At 42.2% G+C, this 15,647-nt stretch overlaps 1 protein-coding gene and 1 pseudogene across 2 annotated transcripts in view; one reads left to right on the top strand and one right to left on the bottom strand.

Annotated features, from left to right (window-relative positions):
* LOC100341548 (rab GDP dissociation inhibitor beta-like) overlaps window positions 1-7,058 on the bottom strand; it is a 201,749-nt pseudogene extending 194,691 nt beyond the window's left edge.
* Window positions 1-15,647, top strand: part of CELF2 (CUGBP Elav-like family member 2) — a 931,997-nt gene that overhangs the window by 185,304 nt on the left and 731,046 nt on the right. The gene's annotated exons all lie outside the window — the stretch shown is intronic.

Here is a 15,647-nt window from a genome sequence, read left to right as displayed (position 1 = left end):
GGCGTCTGATTCTGTCCCGGTTACCCCTCTTTCAGTCCAGCTCTCTGCTGTGGCCCGGGAAGGCAGTGGAGGATGGCCCAAGTGCTTGGGCCCTGCACCTGCATGGGAGACCAAGAGGAAGCACCTGGATCCTGTGGCTTTGGATCGGCGCAGCGTGCCAGCCGTAGCAGCCATTTGGGGGGTGAACCAACAGAAGGAAGACCCCTCTCTCTCTCTCTCTCACTCTCTCTCTCTCTGTCTAACTCTGCCTGTCAAAAAAAAAAAAAAATGCTCACATCCCACATTGCAGTACCTGGATTTGATTACAAACTTTGACTCCTCACTCTAGCTTCCTGCTAGTGAAGACCCTAGGAGGCCCCAGTGATGGCTCAAGTAAATGCCTTCCTGCAACAATGTGAGAAAACCCAATCCCAGCCTCTGCTATTGCAGTAATTACAGGAATAAACCAGCAGGTGAGAGCTTCCCCACCCCCTCTCTGCCTCTCAAATAAATATCCACTTTAATTTTTTTAAAAATGCCTTCCATGTGAAGATAGTCTATACCAGAAATTATAAAGGGGAGTATATCAACAACTTCTGGAAACCTGGAATTATGAGACCTTTGCCAGTGTGGCAATGAAATAAGTAGGATGAACAGAAACAAGCACTCTTTTAGCATATGTCTCTTCCCAGGGATTATGTAGATGGAACACATCAATAAAATCAGCAAGTCAACAGATTTTCAAGATGGAAAGTGCTTTAGAAATTAGGATTTTTTTTAAAGAAAGTAAGGAACTGAGGCTCAGAGTTCCCCTAAGTGTCCGCATTTTCAGTGAAACCCAATGTGTGTTCTGCTCACCTAAGCCTTCTTTTTGCTATTGTACCACATGAGTGATCAACTTCAGTACATGTTTAAAGTAAAGCTAAACCTGTTGAAATAAAATTCCTAAATATTGTGCAACTGCATCCTGTATGTATTGGTTATGTCCCCACAAACACACTTAAATATCCCAGTTTCCAGGTACAAAGACATTCAACCAAAGATAACATATGTATCCCATAGTAGGAGGGAGAAGAACCCCAGTCTTCCTGGGTCCTAGTCCCAAGGATCCTATTTCCTCACACTGTACTCTCTCTCTTAACCACCATAGGGAAAACACCCCCTGCAATCATTGTGTTTGATCCTGTATTTTGCTCAGACGCTGGGGAAACATTCCACGTCAACACTCCATGCAGTACCAGGAATTCAGGGCAGGGTCTGGTCACCATCCACTCACAAATTAGAGCACAAGGGCTGTCGTGGTGGCACAGCAGTTTTTGCTGCCTCTTGCAATGCCAACATCCCAAATCGGCACGCTGGTTAGAGTGAGTTCTGTTTTGCTTCCCATCCAGCTTCTTGCTAATGCATCTAGGAAAGCTGCAAATGATGGCCCAAGTACTTGGGTTCCTGCTATCTATATGGAGGACCTGGGTGGAGTTCCTGACTCCTGGCTTTAGCCTTGCCCAGCCCTTAGCTGTTGGGAGCATTTGGGGAGTGAACCCTCAGATAGAAGATCTCTCTTCCAGTCTCTCCCTTTGTTTCTGGCACTCTATCCTTCAAAATAAAGAAATCTTAAATAGGATAGAATTTGAGAATACACTATTTGCAGAACGCTGATGCATTTTGCTTCAACTGTGCTATACCTTGGCAGCCACGAGATCCCCATGGTCATCTGAAAACTCTGACTCATCTGTCCCTTTAACACTGAAGCTCAAATAATTTGAACTTACAGAAAGATCTCTGGTCAAATTAAGATGAACAGAATGTTGTTAGCCCTTTTGGGCCCTTTGCAGCAGGAGCTTCCTTGCTGCACAGATACCCAATTCCACACCTGAATAGGGGTTAAGTAGGATTACTGAGGTCCTGAAAAATAAGCATCACATTTACAGTATTCTGTAATAGTTTAAAAATTGTACTACATTGAAAATAAAGAAGAGCACGATCATCTGATTATTATATTTGGTTTTGTTCCATTGATGAAAAGTGCATCCGTAAAAGAAACTTGAGAACTTTCCAGTTCAGTCAGGGGCACCGACATGGACAGAATGGCGTATCATTAACTATTACAGCAAAGACTGCCAGTGTCTTTTTAGCACAAATAATAATATGGCCTCCATCACTCTCGCTTTCAGTTCTGTAAGTTAATGTCCCCAGACAAGCATCGCTGGGTCTCTCAGTTACCAACGAGCTCAGACCATTGGGAATCCACCTACACTTCTGTTTCTATATCCACAGTTCTGCTCCAGCATCCCCTGCTCCCAGCCTGTTTAACTTTACCATCAGACATTCATTCACTAATGAATCCCTGTGTTAACCCACCATTTTGCTCATCTACTCATCCATTCATTCATGGGTGGGAATATGGTCATGTTGTTGTGTAGCAGGAGCTTGCAACGAAGAACTCATCTGCACAATACACATGGAAGGTTGTGACTTTCAGGCATGAGTTCCAGATGCTCTGTTTGAGACAACATTGGGAAAGAAACATTCTAAAGCGACTCATACATGAAGACTATTCATCATCATGTCACCTGGTTCGTTTTGAAGGGCATCCATCGCGCACCTCAGCGTAAGATCCTGGAAGCAGGTGCTCACTAAAGAGTTCTATCAGAGCTTCATGAGGGCCACAGGGAATTAACTCAGGGGTCTGAATGATGACATCTGCCTCAGGGCAAGCCAAGGACTACTGACACAGGACCAATTCTCCCCTCTTTCTGTTTCAAACATTTTCTCCAAATGCCAAATTTCAAGAGCACAAAGAGTCGCTTCCTATCGAATTGAAATATCACTTTCCTATTAAATTATTCAACCTCCCCCTGACTGGCAAAGTGGAAATTCCATTATTAAAAAATCAACAAAAATAGGGCTTCAATAGGTCCACAATCCGAGAGGCCCTGCCCTGTCCTGCCCAGACTATTTCATTAACCACCACTAGACTTTGGATTTTCAATTGTTTAACTAATATTTCCTCCTCTAAGCTTCAAGGTTGTTCCTGGTGTTGCTCACTGTTTTGGAAAACCCAAAAGACAGCTTATAATGTGAAACCCTGGCTACTACTTTATGATCATAAGAAAACAAGCTGGAATATATCCTAGAAAAATGTGCAGTTGTTCTGGATTGTGTGACCGGCACCGACTTGTTGAAATTCCTTCTAAGTAATTGAATACCCCAAGTGTCTTGAGTATTTTTAATAGCTAATAATATTGTCAGCTTCTGGCTTGTGGTGTTATTAATTATGACAAAAGAAATTATTTTCCAGTGTGGATTATACCACAAACTGCATTAGAGCTCTTGAGATTTCCCTTTGATACAGAAACAGTGGATGCAATTTGCAGAACTTGTGCATTTAAAAATTGTTCTTAGTTTTTGAAGTATTTAATGTCAAGTTTTTTTAAATGCAGAGGAGTTTTATAAGTGTTGGGGGAGACATCTATTTTCACAAAGTACTGGTGCGCATGTTAAATTCCCTTTTTCTTACCATCTCCACCTGGACTTTACTCAAACTTATTTTTATAAGGGCTTCAAATAGATATTTATTGCCATGGTATATGAGGATATCTCAAAAAGTTCATGGAAAAGTAAAATCAGAAGCTAAGTTTACATTTGTGCAAAAAAAATGTTCAAACTGATATATAGATTTTTTTAACATGGTACACATTTTCCATACACTTTGTGAAGATCTTTGAAATTCCTCAAAAACATTAGTGAGATGATGAAACAGCTCTGGAAAATTTTAATCAGCATTTGAAAATATTTTTATGGTTAGTGAATTCTTCTTGGGGCAGATAATTATCATATTTGAAGATAAATCTATTTTACTTTGACAACTGACTTCCCAGAAATTAACTTCCAAGTGTGAGTGAGACCGTTCCAATGATCTTCACAAGCATGTGGGTGCTCCAGGGGCAATCTCTGTATGTTAGGCTACAGGAGATGGAATCCCCTTGGCTGGACTCACTCCTTCCTGGACCTCCTCTGTCTCCTATGCTCTCACCCACAGCCTCCATTCGTGCACTGGGTCTCCCCTTGCACTCCATCCACCTCCAGGTGAGGTTTGGGTCTCTCCTCTGTACTTCCAGAGATGTCTCTAGATCCCTCAACTTTGCCATGACCATAACATCTTATTTACATGACGGTCTACTCTGTGATCTTGTGAGTTCCTTGAGGATGGGCATGATTTTCTGTTACACTGAATTTCTAAGACCAGCATTCTGATACTTAATAAATCAATGGAAACATGTTAAAAGTAAATTTGACAGATTAATCAATCTATCATGCTATCTTACTTATTTTATTTTCCAATGGAGAATGAAAGAAGAAAAGAACTTTTAAGTGATCTACCTGTGACAGAATTCTTGGTTTCATTTTCCCTCTCCCTCTGGTATTCATCTCATAAATGCCGGGGCCCAGTTATGCTGACTGATGGATCTTCTTCCTGCCATCTTTGTTTTGCTGCACACTTCTGGCCACCCAATTCCGTCTGCCCAGCCTTGAAGAGCAAAGACATTCTGACTCTCTAGAAGTCAATCCCATGGGCATGCTATATCCTGTTGAAGGAGAAAGTACAGTTTTTAAATCTGTGACTAGAATGTCAAGCGTGTTGCTGAAAACGTATGGTACATCAACAGTACGCATATCTTATTGGCCATTCTGGATAAGTATAAAATTTGACCAACTTCCCACAGTCTGGGCTCATCAACCATTAATATTTTCATTTAAAGGCAGCAAGTTTTAAAAAAATTATGAATTTGTATACAAACAGACCAAGGTTTAAATTCTGTAACTCTACTTCCGAATATTACCTTAAGGAAGTGACTTAGTCTAGTTTTCTCTGTCTGTAACGTTGAGATAAAGCAGTGCTCTGCCATGTTGTGCCCAGGAAGTAGGCTCATGATACAGATCTGCACTTTGCACAGCATCTGGAACACACCAAGAATTTTGTTCCCTTGTCCCTGTGGGTGGAGTGCCAAAAGGGCTTTAAAACAAACGTTTCCACTTGCTCTCTCACATTCCTTGCTCCAATCCTTATCTTTATTTTTAGACAAAATTAGGCTAAAATAAAGATCAAAAATTCAAGTAGGTACCCCTCCGGCTTTATTAGGTCCCCTTCCCTGCCCCAATGCACCATGTGCTTTTCGCTATGATACCATTTTTCACGCTGCTGATTTTTAAAAAAAGATTTTATTTATTTATTTGAGAGTTAGAGTTATAGACAGTGAGAGGGAGAGACAGAGAGAAAGGTCTTCCATCTGCTGGTTCACTCCCTAATTGGCCACAGTGGCCGGAGCTGCACCAATCTGAAGCCATGACCCAGGAGCTTCTTCTGGGTCTCCCATGCAGGTGCAGAGGCCAAGGCACTTCCACTGCCTTCCCAGGCCATAGCAGAGAGCTGGATCGGAAGAGCAGCAGCCGGGACTCGAACTGGTGCCCATATGGGATGTTGGCACTTGCAGGTGGAGGATTAACCTGCTGCACCACAGTGCCGGCCCCCATGCTGCTGATTTTAACAAGCTTCTGCACTCAGCCACACACCCCTTGAGAGGAAGAACACTGCTTTGATTTCTGATTCTGAGTGCCTAGTCAAGATAGGATAGTAGATAGTCAACAAACCCTTTATTCACTCACTCAATGGTCATCCAAGACCATTCTAAAAGAGAGTAAGAAAGGAAAATAAACACCTAGATTCACACCAAAGCACAGAAGTGAAATTCCCTTTGCCTTGGCAAAGATGTTTGTTACAGTCCCAGCATTGTTGGTTTACCTATTAGCTATGGCAAATTCTTTTTTTTTTCTGAAGATTTTTTATTTATTCATTTTAGAGGGAGAGACAGTGAGAGGGAGAGACAGAGGGAAAGGTCTTCCATCCACTAGTTCACTCCCCAGATGACCACAACAGCCAGAGCTGTGCTGATCCAAAGCCAGAAGCCAGGAGCTTCTTCCGGGTCTCCCAAGTGGGTACAGGGGCCCAAACACTTGGGCCATCTTCTACTGCTTTCCCAGACCATAGCAGAGAGCTGGATTGGAAGAGGAGCAGCCAGGACTAGAATTGGCACCCATATGGATGTTGGTGCCGCAGGCAGAGGATTAACCTACTGTGCCACAGCACTGGCCCCAAATTCTGTTGTTTTTTTTGTTTTTTTTTTTTTTTTTTTTCCTAATCCCCTTCACATAGTCATTGAGAGCAGTTTGTCACGATGTAGTTGTGGTCCAAAAGGAATTCTGGACAGGCCAGACTGACCACCCTACCCTGTGAATCATTTCTGCAGCAGAGTTCCAAAGCAAACCAGTTAGCTTAGAATTCGCATTACCCAACAGCCATGGAGTGTTGCCCGGTAGTCTGCATTAAACAGTGAGGTCACAGCCAGACTGACGATGTCTTTCTAGTGAGCAGCAAGAGAGAAAAATGAAACAACTAAAGAGAGAAGTATTTATTGAAATGCAAATGACTCCTTTGTGCATATTCTTTAGCTCTTTTGAAATAGAAAGCCTATAAGAAGATAGTAACATTTGTGTCTACAACCCCCCCCCATTGCTTATCTCCACAGTGTTATAGGGCACTAATAATAGGAAAATATATAAGGATTTGGGGGAGGAAATACTCATTTTTAAAATACACACTTTCCCTAAAAAACCCAAAAGGAATAAAAAGTAAAAAATGTATAGAATATATTAATGTTGGCTCAAAAGCATCCTTCCCACTGGGTCTGGGAGCAGCGCTGGGTGCAGGTGGAGCAGGCCCCTCCCCTCCGGTTACACCAGAAGCCAGTGGCAGGCCATGCAGGTGGAGATCTGTGCCCTCTGACCCCAGGGCTGTCACTGCACGGGAGTGGCCTCCCCTGTAGCCTGCAGCCTCTTCTCAGAGAACAAGATGTTTCTCATCTGCATCTGTGGAAAAGCTGTTGGGGAAATTGAAGCTGGCACACAGTCCTTTGGGTCCTGAAGATAAGAAAAGTCCTCTTGAAATGTAAAATACCTTTAAATGTTTTAGCCGTCACAGGGCTACACTCGCTGTCATGCTGCACGGGGCTAGGAGAGGACATAGATGCGTTTAACCATCCCACGGGAGTGAGCCCTTTTGAGGCCTCAGATTTCTGACAGCTATATACTTCTACAAAGGTACAAAGGTAAAATTTTGGAATAGTCAGACAGCAGAACTTTTCACATTTCCCTGCTTTCACCTGCTAGCTTTGTCTGTGGTTCTCCTAGGTTCATGATGGCTCTCAGGGAATATCCAACTGTTGTCCCTCTGGGGTCCTTTCTAGAGACGAAAACAATGGGGCACCCTAGACCTTCTCCTCGACCTGGACATGAACAACTCTGGTTGTGTAGCCTCTGAAAATCCTAAATGGCCTCAGGTCTAAGTGGCAATTTTTTAACCTCCATCTGCATTCTGAGCCCTTGACACTGGTACGCTTTACCGAGCTGTAAATCGTTAACTCATAGAGTGCATAGTGAGGAATAATCACTTTTCCCCCTGTCTTCCATAAAGGCAATTTCTTGGATATTGTCACGGCCCTAAGATGAGAAAGCAAGGTCAGGGACGTCTTCCACTCCCCCAGCCCACACACCCACGTGTCACCTCTGTTTCGGCCAGGTGACAGTAGAGGTCTACCTGTGGCTGCAAATACAAGGCTACAATCCTCCTTTACAAAATCGTGTCCCTGCTGCCGCATGATAAATAGAATCTGTACTGCCTGACACTGGTGAACAATGGGTGAAATGGATATTAGAAAAATCTCATTTATCTTCTGCTTTATTTCTTGATAGGGGTCCTTGTCACTCGGACTATTGTGTGACCAGCTCTGGAAAGGGCAGCTCATTAGTTTTCTTATCAAGATAGCAAGGTCCTTTTAAACAGCAAAGCACTTACATTTTAGATTCAATTAGGAAGCAGCATGGGGTGTGTGTGTGTGTGTGTGCACGTGTGCACTCTTCAGAGCTTCTGCTTGCTCCATCTGTGTTTGGTTTTCCCCACGGTTGAACCCAGTGGGCATAACACAGGGAACCAGGCCTTGGAACTCAGCGTCCACCTCCTCTCGGGCAGTGAGCTGACTAATCCTCATCTGGTCCCTTGACTGTGTCTGAAGCAGGATTAATCTAAGCCAGGTAGGGGACACAGGCAGCCATCTGTGTAGTGGGGGATGTGCGTGGATTTCCTTCCTGGGATGCTTTCTTTCAAACACCAGACAAAAGCTCCCTTTTTTGGCTCCACTAACTTCCACAAAGCTCCTCCTTGGTTTCCCTGGGCTCATTCACACACAGCAGGCCTTCCTGACAAGTGCGCTTCAGACCAGCTCACAGTTGCCACTCAGACAACTGGGAGAATGTCAACAAATCAACACTGGTTGAGAATATGTCAGATGGAATTGGACGTTCTCATATCATTTCAGAAATCCTGACAGGCGGATGAAGCGGCAACAACTGTGCACCAGGGCATTGTTGAGTAAATGTAGCCAGTATAGTAAGAGAAACTTGTCTAGCAGCAGCTGGGAAAACAAATCAAGAATGGAAATATCCTACCGGGGTTGTGAACAATGTCCTGGGGATACTGGCCTCTTTTGAAAGCACAACGATGCTTTCAAGATGGTCGAGTGCCATGTAGCTCACTGGTTCAGTGGCTATGCTATGTTATTGGCCAGCAAGACTGGACTTTCCCTTGTCGAATGATTGTTTTAGGGAGGAGGACCATTCACTTGCAAGGTCTGGTTAAGTTAATGACCATTCTGCACTCCATCCTTGCTTGCATAGGCTAGTCTTGGAAGAGAGAGCTTTCCCTGCTGTTATAACTTCAAACACTTGCCCCAGTGGAGGTTGAGGACATATTTGCTTGGTAGTGGATAAGCCTCCTGAGTGCGGAAAGAGTGTCCCGTTCACTCTATGTCATTTGTGTCTAGCAAGTGCCTGCTGGAGAACAGGTACTCAACGAATTTTTGTATAGATGAATAAATGAGCAAATGCAAAGAAAATACTCTTGTCTCTTCCCAGGGGTGGCTTTTTGATACAGCGAGTTAAGCCACCACTTGCAACACCAATCTATTCAAGCCTCAGCTCTGCTTCCGATGCAGCTTCCTGCTAATGCACCATGGAAGGCAGCAGAATATGGCCTGTGTACCTGGCCCTCGGTCACCTGTGTGGGAGACCCAGATGGAGTTCTTGGCTTCTGGGTTTGGTTAGATAAAAGGCTACAAAGAGAAAAGACAGAAAGGAAAGAAGCCACCAAAACCAAAAATGACCTACTTCACCATTTCATCAATGCCTAATCAGTAAACAACCATGGAGAAAGGCAGAGTATGTTGTCAGGGTGAAAACAGAAATCCACAAACACATGCCAATGAAAGCCATGCCTAACGTGTTCATCGACAAGTTTCCTACATAATCAGATCCAGGGCTGACATTGTGGCACAGCTGGTTAAACAGCCACCTAGGACTCTGGCATCCCACAGGGGCACCGATTCATGTGCTGGCTGCTCCACTTCTGATCCAGCTCTCTGCTAATGCACCTGGGAAAAGCAGCAGAAGATATCCCAAGTGCTTAGGCCCCGCCACCCATGTGGGAGACCTAGATGAAGTTCCTGGCTCCTGGCTTTGGTCTGGATCAACCCTAACCATGGTGGCCACCTGAGCAGTGAACCAGTAGATGGAAGATCTCTCTCTGTCTTTCCCTCTTTATAACTCTTTCAAATGGATAAATTTTTAAAAAATCCATTCATCGTTTGCCACATACTTAATAGTTGGTTTCCTGGGCATCGTCTCGGCCCCTTACCCTGCTCCAAATTTTATCCCATTGCTACAATACTGGATAATGTTAAATACAATGGCAGTCACATCCACCTTCATGCATAATTAAGAACTGGATTAGATGCTTTGGAAATGAAAAATCACTGCTGTGACTTCCAAGGCTAGAAAAACTTATCCAAATCCAGTATTACTTCCTGAGTTTTGTTTCATAGAATATTTATGACAAACTGTGATAAAATATTGATCCAGGATGTTCTGACTAGAAACAGGTGCCATGGAGGTGGCACATCATTATGTGGAACCTGCGTGGCACGTTGTTTGCCAAGAGCCTATCTGTAATACTCCAGCTTTGCTTTGCATTAGCATTATCAGTTCCACGTCCTTCTGCTAAGAGGGAAGAACTGAGGCCCAGAGGGTAAGTGGTTGGCCCCAAATGAATAATTTCTACCTGCCCTTCCGTGAGCCTCACACCTTACACTGCCTGCCCATTCCTCTTCCCTGCAAGTGTAGGGGTGGAAGAATGAAGAACGCTTCCTGCCATCTGCTGTCTCTGAGCCTTTACAACTAGGCTCACCTGAATTTCCCATCCTTCTTGAATTCAGTCCTAATTTCTGAGCTTGACATCTGAGATCTAAGCTAACTGTCCCCTCTTTACCTGTCTCACAGCTGAGCTCTTTGCTCCTGCCTTCATCGCATCACCTCCCTTCAGGCCCAGCTTTCCCATGCCCAGTGCCCACTCCCACAACCACAGTGTCACCCTGAGGTTTCCTGTCCTTTGAACCCTCTTCCCACCCCACCCATGTGCGGATATACACCATACACTGTCTTTCCACGAAGGTTGTTTAGCATTTGATCTCTAGTCTTCAGTGTATTTTTGACAAATTTTTAAGAATTGCATATACAATGAAAGATGTGGGTAAGATTCACCCACCAAATTTCCAAGCCATTATATTATAACCAAAGCATGGCTCTTGCTAAGTAAGGACTTAGATGACCCATCCAGGGATGATGGTTAGAGATCATTACACTATCGTTTAGACAAGGCTCTAGGTTTCATAGCTCTGCATGTTCACAGCTTGTAACAAACTTTGCCTCCCTGATACAACAGACATAGGAGGCTACTTCAAAATACTTGTGTAAAATGAAATTAAAAGATTGGTTTATTTTAGTGCAAAAAAGTGTGGAATCTATTCACCGGAAACATCTTCCAAAAAGTTCCATGACAAAATGTGTGTCATGAAATGGATGTCAAAAAAAATTTTTTGCACCAAAATTAACTTACCTTTTAATTTCACAAAACTTCAAGTACCCTCATACATCCCTAGGGTGTGGGATATAGGCTCAAAACGCAGGCTGGCATATAATATTTTCGGTCTCTTGCTTTATTTTAAAATTTCCTGTGAATTCTCACCTTCCATAATAAAACTACTTATTTTCAACTTTAAAATGGTGTATCTGACTCACCATTCAGTTAAAAATGCTAGTCCAAAATTATTCCTTTGGAGCGAGGAGGCCAGAAATTATTCCACCAGGGGAAAAATGATTCCATGGGTCTTCAATACCAGTTTGGAAAACTCTAGAATGTCATTTAAACTGATTCTTTTCACTACTCTTTAAAAAAATAAGATGCTGGCCAGCGCTGCGGCTCACTAGGCTAATCCTTCGCCTTGCGGCGCCAGCACACCGGGTTCTAGTCCCGGTTGGGGTGCCAGATTCTGTCCCAGTTGCCCCTCTTCCAGGCCAGCTCTCTGCTGTGGCCAGGGAGTGCAGTGGAGGATGGCCCAGGTGCTTGGGCCCTGCACCCCATGGGAGACCAGGAGAAGTACCTGGCTCCTGCCATCGGATCAGTGCGGTGCGCCAGCCACAGCACGCTGGCCGCGGCGGCCATTGGAGGGTGAACCAATGGCAAAGAAAGACCTTTCTCTCTGTCTCTCTCTTACTGTCCACTCTGCCTGTCAAAAATAAAATAAAATAAACAATAAAAAAATAAAAATAACTTTAAAAAGATAAGATGCTTATTGCTACTTACTTGTTAGAGGTCAAAAAATGATCCTCAGCTGGATTTGCTTCCATGAGTCACAGAATTAGAAACAGGGTTATAATTCAAAGCCAGGTATGTTAAATTCCCTCAAGGAAAATTTTCTCTGGCCTTCTAGAATCTTCCAGCTGCACTGGCCTCCATGTATGAAAATATATGTTTTATCTACCATCCACCCCCTAGCAGCAATGGACAGAGAGGGCCCAGTGCTCATGCACGGTAGTGCCACATGCCCTTGTTGACTGGCTCCGCTTGAGCCACACCAAGCTCTCAGACTTGGCTTCTTCTGCCAGTATCCAGTCTGGAAACCAGGGACCCTTATCAGTCTCCCTGGATATTCATCTTTCACTACTTCATGAAGCACTCTGTTGTTACTGTTTTTATTTTATGTCTGTCTTTATTAGGCTATAAAGCTGTTGAATGTAGAGATCATCTTTTAGGCACTGTAGTATATATGCTGGTCTCAGCTCAGGGCCTGGTCTATCCCGATTGCTCTTCCATACCTATTTATCAAATGAATAAATAAAAGAACTAGCTTCCAATTTCCCAAAAACTGGACAGGAAAGGTCAGAATGGGTAAAATAGGGACCATTCCCCCATCAGCCAAAGCTGAAAAAGAACAGCAATGACATGGAATACATAACATCAAGTTGATCCATGTGAGTCTATAGACTTTCCTCTCTCTAAGTGTAATGAAATATGGTATCCTAGAAGTAATGGTCTGTAACCTAAATGGGTCAGGTGTATATTTTGATTTCCTTTTACTGCTTGTTGAAAAGTATTTTATGGTTTTGTAATTTTGTTTCTTAATAGCTAAGGTGATTGACCATGATACCCAGCAGCCTGGAGAAAGACATCCGTAAATGTCACGATTATTTATTCCCAAATATTAAACCAATCTTATTTGAAATTTGATCTTCTCAAAAGCATTCCTATAACTTCATTCCATTCAGTTCAATGGCTGAAGAAATAGGAGGGGCACACAGCTAACAGACTGTGCTCTTGCCCGTTACTACACATCTCTTCTCCGGAGAGCCTCCAAATTGAAATGTTATGTGTTCCTCATCTTTCTTTATGATATATTGTAGCTTCTCAAAGCAAAAGATTTCAATCCTGGATTTTCAGCTGCTAGGCTGAAACCGATTTCCCATCTATTCCTCTTTGAAAGAGGTACTATGTCTAAAGAAACCATTATCCTCTGCTATTTCCACACTGCTGGAAGTATGGGTTCCCATAGATAACCCTATGTACATTTACACACTCTTCATAAGCAAGAATGGTGAGGCTTTCATTTTTTAAATGACCCAATAAATAAAAGGCAGCTACACTTTTTGAATACACTCACCTGTGTTGTCCTATAGTAAAAATGTGGGTCTCTTTTTCTACTGGGGAAGTTGGAAATTCTATGTAGACAGCAGGATGTGGTTTCTCTTTCACATGTAACTCAGGTCAATATCACCAACTAGTTTTTCTGGGGGAAAAACAAATGAGTTGGACTATCCCCAAGATTGTTTTATATGTTTCCCATATACATAGATCCTCTAGGGGAAAAATAATAGCACCTGAAACCACACAGCTTATTTTTAGACAGCAGTCTAAATTCACAAACTTGAACTCAGTGTAATAATAGATTGGCAGATTTTAAGTTGAATCCAGAGGTGTTCATGATTCCCTCATGTTTCTAGAAGAGACAAGTGAATTCTCATAATCCTAGGTATCGCTGGCCCTCCCAAAACTCTGGGTCCTGGGTGGATCCCTCGAAGAACCGTCAAAGGACCCAGCATGTGGAGGAGATAAACTGAAAATCTCCAATTGTGCCACTTGCTTTCAAGGGTACTCTGATGCCTGAGAGTCTGCGCCCAGATTCCCCTGGATTGCAGCAGTCCATCTGCACCCTCTGCCACCTCCACATCGACCGCCACAGGGCAATGATTTAAGTGGCCATTTAGATTGATTCCTGAGACAACCCAGCAAAGATATCCAACCTGCCATAATCTCATTCTGTATGGGTAGACTTGGGTTTAGCTGCAGGAGTGCCAATCACATTTCAGTCTGCAGAAGACTTTCAGACTATCGAATGCTCTACAAATGCTGTTTCTGTACTCAGGGAAGAATAAAAGATAATGCAATGTACAACTTTGCCCCTTAGTAGATGTGATGAAGGCTCCCATTTCTGGCAATCAAAAGAAACTATAAACAAAAGTAAAATTAACAAAGCAAAACAAGAGGGCCCCTGGTAAAAGCCTTGTCTTATGAAAGCATTGACTTGGGTAGATACAGTATGCAGAGCTCAGCAAAAGTCATCATCTTGATAAAAGAATCAAAATTATTATCATTGAATACATTTTAACTTCTGTTCTCCATCTTACTTGCAATGTATTGAATCTGCTCACTTCAGCCAAAATCTTAGTTTAAAAATAATTACCACTACTTTTTATAAAATTGAGGATATTCATACTCCATGAAATCTCAATCCTAAATACATATTTGGAAGAAGCCTATGTGAAAATATACATTCAAAACTATAAGAGCAAACAAAGTTGAAATGTAATGGATTGGATTTTTTCCTCACAAAATGAATTACTTCAAAAAATTATAAAAATGAAATAGTGCTACCACTTCACACTCTGTAGTACAGCTATTACCAAAAGGACAGACAATAATAAATACTGACAAAGATGTATAAAAATTGTAACCCTCATACTTTTGCTCTCAGGAATGTAAAACAGTACAGCCATTTTGGAAACCAGTGGGGGCTTTCCTCAAAATGTGTTAACTCATCTAACCCAGCAAAACCACTCCTAAGGATATAGCCAAGAGAAATTAAAATATATGTACACACACAAAAAAACTTATACATGAATATTAACTGAAATATTATTTATAATAGCCAAAAAGTGGAAACCACCCATTCATCAACAGATGAATGAATAAAATGTTGTATATCCATGCAATGGAATATGATTCAACAATTAAAAGGAATGAAATGCTAATATGTGCAACTTTAAACACAGGCTAAATGAAATAAGCAGGCACCAAAGGCCAGATAATGTATAAGTTCATTTATGTGAAATGTTTATAATATGCAAATTTGTATAAACACAAAGTGGATAAGAGGTTGTCTCTGGCTTGGTGGTGAGGAGGGCAATGGAGAGTGATTACTGGTGGGTAGGGGATTCTTTGGGGGAAGAATAAGAATGTTCTAAAGTTAGATTTTGGTGATTATTGCAAGACCCTATGGATATAATACTAAATTGAATTGTATACTTTAGAGTATTGAAATATTTGTTCTATCTTAAACTGTCAATCACTTCTCTGTTGACCACATCACCACTGTTTGAGATTATATTAAACTTCAGATCTGGAATTCAGGATAATGGAGACATTTTTGTGGACCCTGTGATCCACTAAGCAATGCAAGGACTATGCTTTTATTTTTACTAGTGTAAATCTATACATGTTGGACCTCGGACCATATCTCCAACAGACTCAGCAACTTTGGGCAACCACATAAAAATCTTGGCGTTCAACCAAAATCTTAGCCTGCTGGGCAATTTCCATGACTTATTATCATCAAAATGTTTTGAATTTGTCTGTACTTTCCAAATGTTCTGGAGTAGAGAAGGCTGTATTCAGAGAGTCAAACTTTATGAAATACATTCCACATGGTTAAACTTTTTGACCATGTGAGTATATTCTGTTCAGACAGTTGTTCCTTCTTTTGTAAGTCAAGTATTTAACATTTTAAGTGGTCTGATAGAATTTGCTCTTCACAGAGGCTTGATGGTCATTAGCCAGAACTTGTTATGTTAAAACTGTGGATGTCTCACCTAGATGATGAATAGGAAATGTC

The sequence above is a fragment of the Oryctolagus cuniculus genome, chromosome 13, assembly GCF_964237555.1.
Source record: "Oryctolagus cuniculus chromosome 13, mOryCun1.1, whole genome shotgun sequence".
NCBI classification, from domain to species: domain Eukaryota; kingdom Metazoa; phylum Chordata; class Mammalia; order Lagomorpha; family Leporidae; genus Oryctolagus; species Oryctolagus cuniculus.
Note: the sequence above shows the minus strand (reverse complement) of the source record. Positions and strands in the feature narration are given on the sequence as shown.